This window comes from Ambystoma mexicanum, chromosome 2q (genome assembly GCF_040938575.1).
Source record: "Ambystoma mexicanum isolate Mex_15411 chromosome 2q, UKY_AmexF1_1, whole genome shotgun sequence".
NCBI classification, from domain to species: Eukaryota; Metazoa; Chordata; class Amphibia; order Caudata; family Ambystomatidae; genus Ambystoma; species Ambystoma mexicanum.
This window is the reverse complement of record NC_090924.1, coordinates 793,451,331-793,467,316: the sequence shown is the minus strand read 5'-3', so window position 1 is coordinate 793,467,316 and position 15,986 is coordinate 793,451,331.

Below are 15,986 nucleotides of genomic sequence, written 5' to 3'. Positions count from 1 at the left end.
CTCTGAGTCAGAAGATGAATGGACAAGGGTTACCCGAACCAAAAAGGCCAATAAGGCAAAAAGGGCCTTGATTAAGGACCCATTGAAACAGATTAAGGCAATCAGGAGCGTCATCACGCCTTATCATAAGAACGCCAAGTATTCTGTTTGGGAGCACTTAGAGTTGTTTGAGCAAATGATGGAGAATTTCCATTTGAAGGACAGCCAAAGCTGTATTCAATATGTAAAGTGGACCTTCTCCCCGGAATACTCCAGTTTCTTTGCGGGGCTGGAGGACCAACATCATTTTAAGATGGTCCACCTATAAGGCGGCCATCTTGAAACATTTTTCTACTCATAGAAATCCTCAAGAGGCTCGCAAGGCAGCCTACAATTTACAATGTGGGGAGGATCAGGCCCCACAAGAATTTGTGCAGGAGTTAAAGCGTGCCTTTGCGCAGACCACCAGAAGGGTGCGCACAGACAGCAGAGAATTTGTTAATACTTTTTTCCATGCCTTGCCCAAATACATAATGACCCAGCTCGTGAGAGATTTTCATGGGAAAAGATCTTTAGAATGGGTCATTGAACAAGCCACCCGCATCTACGAGGTGCAGAAACCGGTGGAAAACAAAAACCAGCCCAAAAACCCCAAAACTAACAGCACCCCTGCTGCTGCCAAGGTGGCAGAGGTAAAGGTCACCCCCGTTTTAGAGTTGGAGATGGGGGGGCCTAAAAACCTACCTGCACCTAATAATGCTAGGCCCAGAAGGTCCTCGGGCCAGTCACAGACAGGGAGCCAGGGAGGCAGCCCCACAAATGGGGTCCCTCGCTCTCCTGATTATGTAAGCCCCCGTTACAAGGGAAACAGACCCATCCTGGGTTATGTGTGGACTCCTCCAGCCCAAGGGGGGGGGATCCAGCCAAGCACCTAACCCAGGGAACTTCCCTCCTAACTTCCCACTGGATGGCAGAAATTCTCCAAACCCTGGGCAGAACTTTTTCCCCAGGTATCCACCCAATTTCCAGCCCCAAAATCATCCATCCTTCTTTCCCCAATTCCCTGAGCCCAGACAACCTAATCCGGGAGAGGGGAGGCCAAGGGTGGAGGGGTACCAAAATCTTCCCAACCAGGGGTACTACCAAAGAAGGGATAGCTACCCTTCCCGGGATCAGCCCAGGGGAGAAAACAGGGCCCCGTATCAGCCTGAGCGGGTTTCCCAGTTAGAGCGCCAGGTTCAAAACATGGCGCGGGATCTGGGTCACATACTGAGGGCTCAGCAGAACCCTCAGATCGGCATGCCGGCGCAGCACGCACCCAACTCTGGACCTGGTGCCCCAGAACAATGAACGGGGCAGCAACCCGATAACTCACCAGTTCCCAGGGAGGAGGCACAAAGGGAAGGGGGGTGTAAAGCCTTAGAGGAAGCTTCCTTCCTCACTTGTAAACAGCCCCTGGAAACCCAGGAACCGGAAACAAAATCTCCTGCCCCTGAAAGTCTGCCTCCTAAGGAGCAGAGGGGGGGTAGGAGAAACAAAAGACCCAAACAGACTCAGTTTGAGGAGGAGGTACAGATCCTCCAATTTGAGGGAGAGGGATCCTCAGAGGATCCTGGGAAAAGGATCTTCTCCTTCAGAGAGGGGGGAACTCCTCCCAAAGAAGAATTGGTCCCTAGGGATGCAAATCCAGACTGGGGAGACGTGGAGACTGAGCTACCGCCGCCCACCATCTCATCCCAGAACCAACAGCAAGAAAATCCCCTGGTTCAAACCCATCTTGGTGAGTGCCTCCAAAAAGGGGGGGGCGGCCCGGAACCGGAGCCAGGGGAACCCACAATGGCTCTGATCTCCAGTTGCCAATTTTTTCTTTCAGATTCCCAAGGCTCTCAACAGAATTCTGCCCAAATCTCTTCGCTAGAGATGTCCAAAACCAGAAAGTTAGCCCACCAGTTGTCCAAAAATGTGCATTATCTGTGCCCCCTTGAGGAGAAGGAGGGAAGATACTATGCCCCGGTACAAGTACAGGGGCAGGGTACAATTTTGGCACTGGTGGACACTGGATCTCAAGCTACCCTTCTGTCCAGAAGGGCCTTTGATGAACTGAATGCAGGAAGGGGAGGGAATTACCAAATTCCTCTCACCTCACTTCCTGGACAACTCCAGAACTTTGACGGGAAGGAAATTCCCGTCGAGGGGACTGCAGACTTGGACATTAAGATCGGGCGACACAAGTTGAAACACCCGGTCATAGTTGTGACTCCAGAGGGCACCCTTTGTTTGCTAGGGAATGACCTCCTGAGAAGGTTGTCACCCCTAATAGATTGCATAAACAAGGTCCTCTGGACCCAGACTAGCCGACCAATAAAATTAAAACAGAGTGTCAACCATGTTAGTTTAAACGGCACCTGCCACATGGTTGAACAAAAATCTGACCAAGTAGAATTTCGCTTCCAGAACAACCAAATTCCAGACGTGACAGTAATAGCAGTAGGACAACAGACTGGTGATGGGGGGTCCTCTCTATTTCTGAAAATCAACCTTCCTTCCAGTTTAAGGTGGTATTCCACACTGGAAGGAAATACTCTGAAATTCTATACTAATCTACAATCAGAAACTCCCACTCCTATAGTCCAGAAAGATGTGAAATCAGCTCAGAGCCTGGCTGATATTCAGCAAATTGGAGAGCAGTTGTTCATCCCTGTTCAGTTAAATGAGGGGAAGGACTCTGTTCTCGCTCGAGTGTGCGTGAACAATGGTAAGAGCTTCATCAGCAAAGCCATGTTTCGCCAACTCCCAAAAGATCCAGCCATTCCCACCTTCAAACTGATAGACAAATGGGAAATGGACCTGGAAGCACCTAATTCCAAACATCTCCTGCCAAGCAGGTGTATGCTCAAAATCTCCATTGGCAACAAGAGCATAGTCCACAATTGTTGGGTCGTGCGAGACGTCCCTGCCGCCTTTTACCTAGGCAGTGACATTCTCAATCGCTTTGCCATTAGTTTGGACCTAATAAACTTGAAAGCTTGGTCCCGATTAGCGGATAATCCCATGGGCTTTGATGATCCAGAAAAAGCATTTAGGTCAGCTCAATTGCTACCTTATGCAGTTGAAATTCAGATCAAAGAGGAAGTCACCATCCCAGAAAGGACCCGAAAATTCTCCCTGGAAGTGAAAGTTAAAAGAGGATAATATTTGCAAAACCCTGATGCTTACATACATCTAAATGCTTCTCTCCAACAGCAAGGGTTAGGGGTAAACCCAACTCCATTAGTCAACATAGAACATGACACCATTCTAATAGAGGTGGATAACAGCGACTTAAAGAGTATTACTCTAGCCGCAGGCACCATTATTGGAATGGCGGTTGATAACCGACATTTTTCCATAGATTCAGGTAATGAACTGTTAGGGCCAATCCCCAAGGACTGCTTTGACAGTGACAGTGATGACAATACAACACCAGACAGGATTTTTACCCGGCATGGGGGGAACTTCCTGGTGTACACTTCTTGCCCTTATGGTAAGGAAGATGTGACTTGTGACTTCAGGTGGGATGAGGCGATTTTCCAAGTCCATGAGGGCTGCCTTTCCCACCTGAAGCCCCCAGTCCAAATCAGCACTCTGACCAGGGACTTCTCCACCCAGCTGGAGGAGGCCGCTGAAATAGCCAAACCAGAAGTCTTTCCAGGCTTCAGGCAGATGGTGGAAGAGAGAGTCAACCTAGCTGACGCCTGTGTGACTCTGGAACAGAAGCAAAAGTTGAAACAAGTTTTCTTGGATTTCCAAGATCTCTTTGCGGTAGACTCATATGACTGTGGTCGCACTGACATCCACACAACAACAATCCCCATGGACCCTGGCATGACTCCAGTGTTTGTGAAGCAATATCGCTTGCCTCTCACATCAATGGAGTCCCTTACTGAAATAATTAAGAACCTTGAGTCCCGGGGAATAATCTGTCCCGTCCACAGTACCTTCAATAATCCGGTGCTGGGAATATTAAAGCCAAACGGCCAGTGGAGACTCTGCGCCGACCTCAGGGAGCTCAACAAACGGGTCCATACTTCCCGATGGCCTCTGCCCTACATTGACCAAGGGCTGGCCCAGATCCAGGGGTCAAAGGTATTCACTGCAATAGACCTGACCAATGGATACTGGACCGTGCCGGTCAGTAGGAAGGACCAATACAAGCTGGCTTTTACCTTTGGGGGCCAGCAGTATACATGGACCCGGACTCCCTTCGGATACCTTAACTCCGGTAATGAGTTCAATATTTTCCTACATAAGGCCATGCCCGACCTGGGTGCGAGGGGTAACCTGGCTTATGTAGATGATGTCCTCATCAAAAGTTCATCTGTGGAGGAACACATAGCGGAGATCCGTTATGTTCTGACGTAGTTGAGGGCCGCCGGAGCAAAACTTTCCTTTCAGAAAGCACAGTGGTGTAGAACCCGTGTTAATTTCTTGGGGCATGAGATTACTCCTCAGGGTCTCTGTCCCCAGGAAAAGAAAGTGGAAGCACTTCAAAAACTGAAAGACCCCACAACTCTGCGGGAACTAAGGAGCCTCCTTGGACTGACTAATTACAGCGGAAAGTTCCTTGAGGGCTACGCAGAGATCACCGGACCCCTGATTCATCTCCTGAAGGGGGGGTCAAGTGGGAATGGGGTCCAGAACAAGCCGAGGCAGTAAAACAACTCAAAAGAAGCCTCTCACAAGCACCCTGCCTAGCTTACCCTGTCAGAAACAAGGAGTTCTTCCTGGAGACAGGGTTCTCTAACACGTGCTTGACGGCAGTATTATACCAAAAGCATGACAAGGTCAATAAAGTAATCTCCTATGCGAGCAAAACTTTATCCTCTGTGGAGGAAAAATTCAACGATTGTGAGAAGGCACTCCTGGCAACGGTGTGGGCATTGAAGAATTACCGCCCGTTTATCCAGGGGGAACACATCATAGTGGAGACTCCACACCAGCCTCTGCAATATCTCCAAAGTGATAGAATCCGGGCCGGAAATGTGAGTAATTCCCGAATTACTTCCTTGATTCTATCAATGCAAGGCTTTCCTGTGGAGGTCAGATATGGCCAAAACAAGAAGAGTCCCCTCGCGCAAGGTCTGGCAGACTTACATGATTGTGCCAGAGAAAACTGTCTCGAGGACGAAAGTCTAAAAATAAAGGACAACATGGAGGCATACCTTAATTCCCCACACAAACTCTTTGAAGAAGACAAGTGTGAGGGAATGCCCACTGTCTATGTGGATGGATGCTCTTACCATGTTGACAACAACGGGGAGAAAGAACTGGTGGCTGGCGTAGGGAATGCATGGGTGAATGAGTCCCCAGAACCCCCCGCTGGATACAAAATTGGTCCCCGAAGTAGTCAGGTGGCAGAATTGATGGCTGTGCATCAGGCCATCCTCACTGCTGTCCAGCATCAACTCCACGAACTGGTCATAATCACAGATTCGGATTATGTACGGAACGGGTTCGTGGAGCACCTGGTTAATTGGAAAACCAGAGGCATGTTATGTGCTAACAACAAACCCTTGAAACATGGGAAGTTGATCCAAAACATTGATGATCTGGTCACCTCGAATGAGATGACCATCTATTGGAAAAAGATCAAGGGTCATTCCAAAGTAGAGGGACCAGACAAAACTGGAAATGACTTAGCTGATCAGCTGGCCAAAACCGGGGCCATCCATGGGGGATCTAATTGAGATTGAGTCCCTGTTGGGGGAAATCCAGGTCACTGCTATCAGTAGGTCCCAGACAAATGCTCACAATGACCTTTCAATTGCACAATGGAGCAAGGAGACCCCTGATGCTGATTTGATTACCGCTAAGAAGGGGGATCCAATAATTGGTAAATTTTACCAGCACCTTGAGGACCCTGAAAACTTTCCCCTGACGGATACCGATTACATTGGGAAAGAGGACCTAAGAGTGTTGATGAAATGTCCAAAAATGTTCCGAATCCAAGACGGTCTGCTGATAAGGAAATCCAAAGCTGGCCACGATCAGTGGGTGGTTCCTACCTCATTCCGAAGCCTGATGTTAAGTCACGCCCATGATGCGGCCACCGCCGGTCTTAGGGGGTTTCACACAACATTGGAAATCTTAAGAGAGGTTGCATACTGGCCACACATGGGGCAGGACCTCGACCAATATTTGAAGGTTTGTCTTGTGTGTGCACAATTTCAGCCATCATCCCTTACGCACCGTGCGCCTCTCCAAAAGAGGGGGCTGACACTGCCATGGTCAGATTTACAAATCGACTTTGTAGGCCCCGTGATTCGCTCTGCTAGGGGGAATAAGTACATGTTAACTGTGACATGCTTGTTTACCAAGTGGGTGGAATGTCTCCCAGCCCCAAATTGCAAGGCAGAAACTGCAGCTGCCCTGATGATTAACCACATCTTTTCCCGTTTTGGTCTACCTCAAAGGATTGAGTCAGACAGAGGTAGCCACTTCACCAGTGAAGTGATGACAAAGATGTGGGAGATACTGGGGGTCAAAAGAAAGTTGCATATTGCTTACCGGCCAGCTTCTTCTGGGGCAGTAGAGAGATATAACCGAACCATTGTGAGAATATTAAAGAAGTTTGTGGCAGATTCTGGGCCAAGTTGGGATATCCGATTACCTCTGGTCCTAATGGCCATCAGATCTACCCCTTCATCTGCAACCAAAATGTCACCATTCGAGTTGATGACTGGACGCAAGATGGTGCTTCCTCAGCATTTGCTCTACAGGACCCAAGAGCAGACACTGATAAATGCCTCCACAACTCATGAGTATGTGGAGAATTTAAGGAAACACCTCCAACATGCTTTTGCTTATGCTCAGCGGAATCTAGAAAGATCAGCTGATAGCATGAAGACCCACTATGACCTGAAGACTTCCAGGACGGAATATCAGGTGGGGGACCGGGTCTATCTATACACTTTCCAAAGGAACCAGGCCAAACAGCGAAAATTTTTGGCTACATGGAAGGGACCCTTTGAGATTATAGACAAAATCTCCCCTGTGGCCTACAAGATCTGCATCCCCAAAGGCGGTTTGGCAGAGGGGGAAGACAAGTGGGTCCACATTAACCAGTTGAAGTGTTGCCATCCCAGGCACACTCTGCAACAACTGGAGGAATCCTCTGGAATCCTAGAGGGTACTGTCTCAGATTAATTCAGTTCTAACTTAAAAGATCCTACATATAGCCTATCAAATTCTGTGTTTCTCAGGGTTAATGTGTTCCTGTCTCTTATTTTAAAAAAATGTGCATGTTCATATCTGCTGAGTTCTAAAATTTATATGCCACCCCACTATATCAATGGTGGGGGAGAAATGTCCATGAATAGGTATTGCCGCTCTTCCTTTGTCGTCCTAGGAGAAGGAAAACCTGCAGGCTGGCCAAGGAGGATGTTCCGGAGACCGGGAGCAGAGACGCAAGGGGCCCAGGGTACCGCCCAATATTCCCATCAGGACCGGCGAGGAGAACCGATCGATCCGACCGGATGGAGGAAAAGATGCTGAACTGTGCCATCTATTGGAAGAAGATGAGGAAACATCCCAGGTCTTGCGAGTCCCATCAGTGAAACAGAATGGCTATCGCAAGAGGGGGGCTTGTGGGATGTTCTTACCCACGCATCCAAGCCCTACCTCAAAACTGTGCAGTACTGACATGGAAAACATCATGATGGCCAGAGCTTCCCAGAAAATGCACAGGGAAATGCATGAAGAATAGGCTGCCACTCATTTTTGCCGATGTTATGGGCACAGAAGGGCACTGCCTAAAACCATCATTGGACTACCCACACAGTAGTCTGAAACCATTGGGAATGGCAATGCTGATTGCCAAAAGCAACCTAGAATTGTGGGGAATTCATTTTCTTAAATCCCAAAAATGGTTGCATTATCAGTACTCACCACTATCAGAAAGCCAGCGTTTTAAAACCACCAGATTTTGTTTAAAACTGAATAAATGAACCCAAGGCAAGCCAAAGAAAGACTTACTGAGAGGTGGATACAATCTAAAGTTATATTCTGAAGTGACTTGAAGGTTTATAACAAGACTGGCTGAGCTGTGGATTTCAGCAGTTTAAGTAAATTTGGACTGAAAGACACTAAAAATCTAAATGTTTAAAAGAAATGAGTGACCTACTTTTGAGTGTCACACAGGTTTCAATTGTTTAAATGTCATAGTTTTAAACTTAGAATCAGCATGCTAGCTGCATATGTAAACATTGTCTTGACTTAAACTGGGTAACAAAAAGTGACATTAGCTGGGGCCTGGCTTAAGGAACTGAATTCTGCCCACCAGCTACCCCCGACAGGAGTTGAGACTTGCACAACAGCTGTGTTCCCAGGCCTAGCTGCCCTTTTGCTGCTCCCACCAAAAGGGATATGACACTTCCCTGATTGAATTACCTGGGATCTGCAGGAAATTGAACAAAGCCCTGTCCTGACTCAGGCAAATGTTTTATTATGGGGGCCGTAAAAAGTGGCTTCCTCCTGGAAGCAAAGGGGAGGAGCACTGCCTGTGAGAGCAAGCTGGCTTGGCAGAACTGGAAAAACCAGAAATTCAACCTTGTGCTGGGGGGAAACCACACCCCTGTAGCCAGAATATGGTTTTAGAAAAAGATGAATAACTCATAGAGCGGACTTGTGAAAATTATTTAAATGATACCATAATTCTTGTGATTTTTCTGCCCACATTTTAAGAGGTTTTTAGAACCGGTGGTATGATCTGGGGGCAAACTAGCAGTTAAGAGGGTATTACTTAAAATGTATGCATGTTAAAAATCTGACACTTCATCAAGTAATGTCCATACTCCTTGCGCACATGTGTGTAAATTTGGGTTAATGTCCGATATTGCGAAACCAGTTAAAAAGTGCAAATGTCGCCATTTCTGAATGCAAGCTCCCAGGAAGAGCAGATTTGGACAGGGTATACCTCCTGTGATATGTGATGGGTGCATGTAATTTTAAACAAATGTGTACCTGTGCAAATATGTCTTTTGGGTCAAAATATAGATTGTGTGTAATTTGACAGGGGTGGGTTCTCTGTACCATAAACAGACCTCATCATGATGACACTTCATTTCATTCCCCCAATCAAGGGGAAGAGGATGAAGTGGCCAATGACAAGTGGAGAGGGGTAGAGCTTAGTGATGCTGCACACACACCCACTTTCAAAACACATAAAAGCAGACAGTCAGGACAGATAGGGACTTTCAAATCCATTTGCTGCGGGACGCTCTGCCGGGAAAATCCATACTTTACCTCCATCAATCTCTAGAGAAAGCTGTGCAGAAAGATCCAGATTTCAAATCCATCAACCTTCAGAGAGCCAACATAGAGACTTCAATCTATCCACCTTCAGAGACCAAGACTTTACTTCAGAATTTGTAGCAGAGAGGTCAACTACAAGCTAAATCCCTCCTTAGCAGGCCTAAAATCATTGCCACTATCACAGCCAGGCGAGCTGTTTGAATTCTTTGCAAGAACCCTTGCCATTTGCCAGAGAGCAGTGTTGTATCCAGAGAGAGACCAGCTGAACCGGAGACCACTGTATCCGGACCCACAGACCTGATCAGAACCTGAGAACCAGACTAGACCAGCAGAGTAGAGCTGACCCAGACGCTGTGCGCAGAAACCGTCCGTGGCGAGTGAAGAAAACTTGACCAGATCCGTGGCGAGGCCCATTTATTTCAAAAACATATTGTGAGTACCCAGCAAACTTTGCAGAACCCAATCTCTTAGTTAAAATAATCTAATGCAAGCTATTTTAACTTGAGTAAAGCTGTCACCTGTCATTTTCTAGTTGCTAGCTGTCACTTGTCTTTTTGAACTTTAAAAATTTCAAATCTGAAAAACGACCTTTACCATATCGCTCATATCTCCGTGACCATTTGTCTTAGAGACTTGCAGTAACTTTCCTCTGAAAGCTTAGAATCGTGGCTTTTTAACGAACCTAGAACCGCATTCCTATTCCATACACTTTTGCTGCAATCGTGATAAACGCACTCGCGAATTTGCCGCGATTTGCAAAATTTCTTCACGTGTGAAAACAGCAGTTTTCTTGCTTTCATTTGCCAAAAATTCGTTTAACCTGCTAGTAACTACTAGATCCTTGCTAAAGTGAGCCTGGACTAATATTAACTTGATACCACTCACCCTGAACCTCTAGAGGGAATTAAAAGCATTTTAGCATATTTTTCACTTCATTGCCAGCACATATAAAAGCATTTCAGCATATTCCTCACTTCATTGCCAACACATATAAAAGCATTTTGGGCCTGTGTTTCCAACTTCTGTAGTGTAAGCTTGCTGGGGTGAACTGAATTACATTTGATTGCATTTCTGAGAACTGTGTGCTTACCTTCCATTTCCTTGCATTGCATAAAGGGGGGAGGGGATTGCCAGAGAAAAGTGATTACGTTGTTTTGTTGAACGCATATTGAGTATTTTCTGTACTGCATTTTCATTCCACCTTGCATCCATTTGAAACCATAAAGTATTGTTGCTATCTTATCCATCCTATAACCACTCATCATTGATTATAAAGAAGTGTGCTAGTGCCAGTCTATCCATTATTGATTACTGCTCAGATGTGATATTCAATTATTAAATTATTATAAAGTGTGATATATATATCTATTGTTTAAATTATCAAATAAACCTTTTAACTTGCAAAACAGAACTACTTCTTGGCTCAGTGGGGTCAGGGTTATTCAAAGAGAGGGGTGTTATATAGGGGTAGTCATCCAGAACGCATGAACTGGACATAAAGATATATCAATAAGGGTTTCCATTCAGTATCCCAGACTAGGCATTGACTTAGCTGTAGTGTTGAATTGAATCCTCTTACAATGAACACTCAAAAAAATGAGCTATCCAGGGGGTTTCATTGATGGTATTCAGAATAATAGAGGCAATGGCATCAGAGCGGACTGTTTTTAAGAGCCTGCATATTTCAGAGATGGATTTGGAGATCAGTGCCTTCAACATTTTTTCACTTGCTACTTGTTGCAATCGCTCTCTATGATAACATAGAGTATTCTTATACCTAGTGCACATGTTGATTATCAACTCAGCCATGTTTTCAGGCCTCAAACGCATAATCTTTCTTACAGCTCTTCTTTTTTTCATTTTTAAAGTTCTGGCCAATTGGGTCATATCGAGATTTAAGTGTCATCAGGACTCGGACTCCCTTTTTTTAGATTGTTCAAATCCCTGCAGAGCATCAGTATAGGTTTGCTGTTGATTTTGAACAGGGCTCAGCAAATCATCTGTCAGGAGTTCATTCAACTTCTTCAAATTAAATGGGGACCATCTGACTCTATTCATCCCCTGAGGTTCAATAGGGTAGTTGCAAGACTTCCTATTTTTGGTGAGAACTATTGACCACGTGATCACTGACATATCGTGGTCACTAGCTGTAGTGGGGTGCATTACAAAATCTTTCATTCTGGGTAGCGCCTGTTCAGATACAAAAGCATAATCAAGGGTTGCTCACAATGAGTCTCTTGACCATGTAGGTCTTGGTGGAGTGTCACTCTCTGATGAGCCATTTAGCATTTTAAATCCTCTCATTTTCATTAAGTCCAACCATGTTTTAGCCCGGGTTGATAGCCTGGAATTAATGGCTCCAATACATTTCACTTTTAGATCACCTACAATAAAGGTCATGCGTATAGCATCATCTTGGGCTATCACATCAAGCATATCTATGGTTAGCTGCAAAAAATGTGTATCTGAGACCGTCGTGGGATTCCAGTATAAATTTAGAATCGCTATTTGGGATATTATTATATTTTCTTGTTCTCTGAATGCAAGCCTTGATAGTTGGAGACATGGATGAGGCAAGACCCAAGTTGTCAGCTTGCCGTTTCATATCTAGCTTGACCGCTGTCAGTGGGCCTGCAGAAGCTTTACCCTTTCCATGATAAACAGCTGGGACCCATATTTGTTCGTAACTAGGTAAAGTTGGTTCCGGCAACAGCCAAGTTTCTTTTAGAGCAATGATTCAACATTTTCGAAAGGACTTGTATTACATTGGTCTAGTAAATGCATATGGCCTCGAGTATTTCAACTTAACAATTTAATCGTACTTACAATATCTTGCTCCTGGCATTAACTCTTATTTTGGGTGTTCGTTTCATGAATTGCTTTTGTTAGCCATGTCCAGTCAGACTGGTTAGCTAGCTGACTATCTGATTCACAATATAGAGTTTTAGCCAACCTGCCAGGGTTGCCACTGTAATTTATGTATATGTAATTACTATTACGATAACTATACTCACTATGTGGTCTTTCGGGCTCTTTTCTGCCAACTGGTAGTTGTTACACCTGTAACTGGAACCCTGCTTCTGCCAGGCTTTCCTTTTCCTGCCATATTAGATCCTGAATAATCATGGATGGAATCGTTAGAATGACTGTGTCCATGGCCCAATTATTTTGGAAACACAAGATTTCAATGTCACAAGATCTAATTAGCTGCAATTTTGGAAAGATTTTAAATACTGTCACCAGAGTGGTTCTGTTTGGGTAGGGATATTTTCTATAGCGGTTGCTCATTGTTACAGTCAAGAGATCTGAAGACCTCAAATGGGTAGTTCTTGAGGGTTTTTCGATGTTTGAGTTAGACATCTGAGTGTTTACTTCAGTTTGTTTTTCTTTTGGTTTTGTTGCCCTAGCTACTTTTAACGATTTCCGCTTCTCCTCTAAAGTGAGAAAATGGGATTGGTCATAGTTACTGGGGACATTCAGCCTAAGGTCATCTAGTGCATTATTATTCGTTTCTATGTTATCGCCCTCAATAGGTACCTCCGCTTCTTCAGGTTGTGGGGATAAGATGAAAGGGAGTATGTTGATAGATTCATTAAAGACTCCTCATCTAATGTAACACTCGCAATGCTTTTCTTAATATTGTGTTATTTTTCAAATCCAGGCCTCTGCCATGTTGAACAAGGTTCTGGCCTTTCTTGGTTTTACATTTATTATTTTTTATTTTGAGGTTGTACAGGAGTAGTCAATTGATCTATTGATTTTTTGGCGCTATTAGATCTATTTGCGCATTCTAAAAACGTCATACAATGGTTCTTCACCTTGCGCAGAAGCTGGCACCATCGTATTACTTGTATAATCTCTTCAGATTCAAGTAATAGTTGCTGGGTAGTTGTGTTTTGGTTTCATTCTAGGCTCGAATCATCGGCCAAAGATATTTGGGGGATGGTCATAGCTTCCGCCAGCATCCAAGCGTCATCTGTTTGCATACCCACATCATTTGAACATTTGGAATGATGTTCCGAGAATGTCCACTTTGAATTTATGCATTAAAGCCGAACATGAAAAATAATAAACAACTAACGGTAAAATTTCTAATTTCGGTACTGCAAGTCCCAGGGAAAACATTTGTATTGGTTCTTGGAGTTTAAAGCATACACATCTTTTAATGTTTTCAAAAACACTATTAGAAGAAAAAATCCCCTTTGGGTTTTCTGTCTGTGTTGTTTTTATGAAGGCAAATGATATTCGTCCTGTGCAATGTGGGGGCTTATGCAAAGCCAATTTAATGAAATGTGCATATCTTACCTTGATATGCTAATTTCTGGCGACGTCACATCCCATTGCATTTGGTGATGAGTCCCCCCACTTAAATTGTTAGGACGTGATTCCTGTTTGTGGCAGCTTGTGATGCTAATCGCCAAATCGAACGTGATACTTGAAAGGGTATCGATGGATTGAATTAGTTAACACACTCATGATGATCGAAGAAATTAGACTTCTGAACATTGGGGGAAATGTATATTTTTCTAAGAGATTAAATATATTACATACTCCCAAGTCTCCAAACATTGTAAAATAACATCAGAGAGTCAGAGAACATCTCGTGGGAAAATGGTTTCTAATTGTATAAAACGAATCTAATTAACTGCATCTCACACCTTCAAATGAGCTCGCACAATTTGAAATGCTAACGCAGCTCTGCATTGCCAGCTTTATCGCATTTTACGCCATCTGTTACAACGAAATTAAAAATAAAACAGTGGCATCTTTGAGTATTTGAAATTGATTTAATGGATTTCGAAATTCGTACATATGCACTGTCGGTTTTGTGTAGTTAATTAAATACATGTAAGGATGAATTCACATGAACTGCTAATTCCAATTCTGCTGCAGTGTGCAGTGAGACTGAATACAACATGTAGAACGTTCTACCTTATTAATGATTTATTTATTTATTATTGTCTAGATAGTTCAAGCAAACCTTTACACATAATACAAAAGAAGAAGAGAAATAAAAAGAGAATCTTATTGTTTAGATTAGACATATAAAATAAGGCATTCAGTTGATTAGATTCCTTAAACCCCTAATACATAGTATGTATCAAAAATATCTCAAGCTTAAAATTAGCAAATAAAAACAGCAATGATAGATAAAGAGCACACAGAAAAGAATGTACACAGGAGCAGGAACAAAAGCACCCCAAATTCGAAATTAGTAGGAAGAAGCAACAGTAATAGTTGAGGTGCAACAGCAACAAAAGGGGAATACAAATAGCAACATCATCACACCCGCTCTCTCGTAGCCAATACTAGAGGTTTGCTGCAAGTTTCACTTCATTATCAAAGCTCAGTAAATACTTTCTAGCACATTTCCACACCTGAGTTATTGCAACTGTAAGACCCTGACTGTGGTCAGAGACTTTTCTAAGCCAAAATAATTCACTAGTAATGTCATCCAGATCATCAACATACTTACTCAGATAGCATTCATAATAGGTCCTCATGGATGGTAGGACAAGCACCCCTGACCTCCAGGACCTGCAATATATGTAGTTGCAGGTTCATAAATATCCTCTGTGTTACCGGATACGGTAAGAGCTTAAGATTGGCTTGGGGCTCTTTGTATGCAAAATACATCTTAGAAAAGGTACTTAGTAATCTCATACACTATACATTTTCATGTCTAGCCACCCAGTCCCATTTACCTGCACTATTCTGTAAAGATTTTAGGACAGCACCTTCGCCATAATCGCCATCCTATCTTAGCAAAGACATTTTCATTTTTTATTTTGAATTTCTGCAAAGTGGCACATTTATTTTCTTCTATAGCAGTTTTGATAATGAACAGTAATGAGTAGGGACTGGCAAACATGATCTTTATATATAGTTTGCCTCTATTTATTTCAACAAGGTTAGACAATGATATCAGCCCCAGCTCTAATCTTATGGCTACAATCGGGGTATAATTGGTCAGCCCCGATTCTTCTCCAGACAAGTCCCTCAAGGCGATCAGCCCAATTACTCCATTCCTCACATGATGTTTCCAGAGCATATAGAAATTCTGCAGATAACTTCAGCTTATATATATTCAGGATACCAATTAAACTGTAGCCCGCTGTCTTCTTAGAGAAGATTGTGACAGCTGCCATAGTAGGTAGAGCTTTAGCTCTCTTGTCATGTTGCACTATTTAATTTCTCTTTTTTTCAGAAGATCGTAACCCAAGTATCTATGGCAGGTAGTCATATTAATGGCTCCTAGCGGGCTGTCAATACAAGTTCTACTAGTGCGTTTCTACCAGTCATAAACCGAGTCTTTCCTAGGTTTATTTTTAAGCCATTAAGTTCAGCATATTTACACACCTCTTGGGAACTACAAGATATTCCCAGAAAAGTATTATCCATGATTATTAGGTTATCAGCATAGCCGATCCACCCCACTTTACACTCGCCTATTTTGGGGAAAGCATTATGCTTTTCTATAAATATACTGTCAAAATCCACTAGGAACAAATTAAACAAGGTAGGCACATCAGAACACCCCTGTCTAACTCCCTTTTCTGATAGGTATAGATGTGGACATTTTACCCACATTACTCAGTCTAACTCTGGCAGTGTTGTTCTCATAAATCATTTTACAGGCGTGTAGAAGATGTTCAGGCATGCCCATATTCTCCAGTTTAGCCCACAGTTTAGGTCTATCTATTGTGTCAAATGCA